We start from the raw sequence: 1389 nt of genomic DNA, 5'->3' as shown, positions 1-1389 counted from the left end.
CATATGTTCAAGAAACCAGAAGAAAGCCAGATAAACATAACATGGAATAGCTATTCTGGTTCAAGAAATGTTAACCCCAAGATGAGCAAAATCATGTGGTCCAGTGAAGCTTGGTTTGAGAATTATTGCTCTAGGCTATTGGAAGCCACTGAAGATTTCTCAGCAAAATTTGATATGAAAATTGTGATATTTTTGGAAGATTGAATAGATAATGTGATTCAGGATGGAATTGATTGGGACATGAGAAGTAAAGATTTCAGGTAACTATAATAATACAACAGGGAAGTGTGATTTCAGCCTGAAAGAAGGGCAGTGGAAATAGAGGCAAGAATTTTTTTTTATTTTTTAATTTACAGTTGGTTACCAAGAATACCTGGTGTACCTGGTAGTCTGTCTATTTGATGGGAAGGATTAGTTCATCTGTCACAGGATAATTTTATGAGTCTGCAGGATGAACAGTCAAGCCCATTTCTACAAATTCTTAGAGCTCCACTAGGCGTCCTAGAACAATGTAAAAAGAGATATTACATTTGAAATTTCATGGAGACTGGGTCTTCTTTTTAGAGATAAAAAACAGAATAATTCATAATAATGGTGAAAGTATTTTAATAGTGTTTGATGTGAAGTATAAGGTGATTAGCTGATTGGGGTCTAACTGTGTGACAAACCAAATTATGAAGGAAATTATAATATATAATATATAATATAAATTATAGATTTAAGTAGAGGAAGTTATATGAAAAAAGATACTCTGAAGGAAACAAGAATTTAGGAAATGGAAGGTGGTGAATAAATGCCTGAGAGCAGTGCTGTCCAACAGAAATCGAGTGTGAGTCACAAGTGTAATTATAAATTTTTAGAAGTTACTTTAAAAAAGGTAAAGACAGTGGGGCACCTGGGTGGCTTAGTCGGTTAAGCGTCCGACTTTCTCTTAGGTCATGATCTCGCGGTTCGTGGGTTCGAGCCCCGCGTCGGGTTCTGTGCTGACTGCCAGCTCGGAGCCTGGAGCCTGTTTCAGAGTCTGTATCTCCCTCTCTCTCTGACCCTCCCCTGCTCACGCTGTCTCTCTCTCTTTCTCTCTCTCTCCTAGAAATAAATAAAAATATTTTTTAAAAAATTAAAAAAATGAAAAAGGTGAAGAGAAACAGGTAAAATTAATTTATCAATAAAATAAACAGGTAATACATCTTATTTAAACAAATATATTCTATACAGGCAATCAACCCAAAAATTATTATTGAGAAATTTTATTTGTTTTAATATTATCCACACATATATCTGGTGTGTATTTTGTCCTTGTAACACATCTGAATTTGGACACATTTCAATGTTCAGTAGCCACAGGGGGCTGGTAGCTATTGTATTCAGCGGGGGGGCAGGGGGCAATGA

This window comes from Hyaena hyaena, unplaced genomic scaffold (genome assembly GCF_003009895.1).
Source record: "Hyaena hyaena isolate Hyena2069 unplaced genomic scaffold, ASM300989v1 scaffold_251, whole genome shotgun sequence".
Classification (NCBI taxonomy): Eukaryota; Metazoa; Chordata; class Mammalia; order Carnivora; family Hyaenidae; genus Hyaena; species Hyaena hyaena.
Note: the sequence above shows the minus strand (reverse complement) of the source record.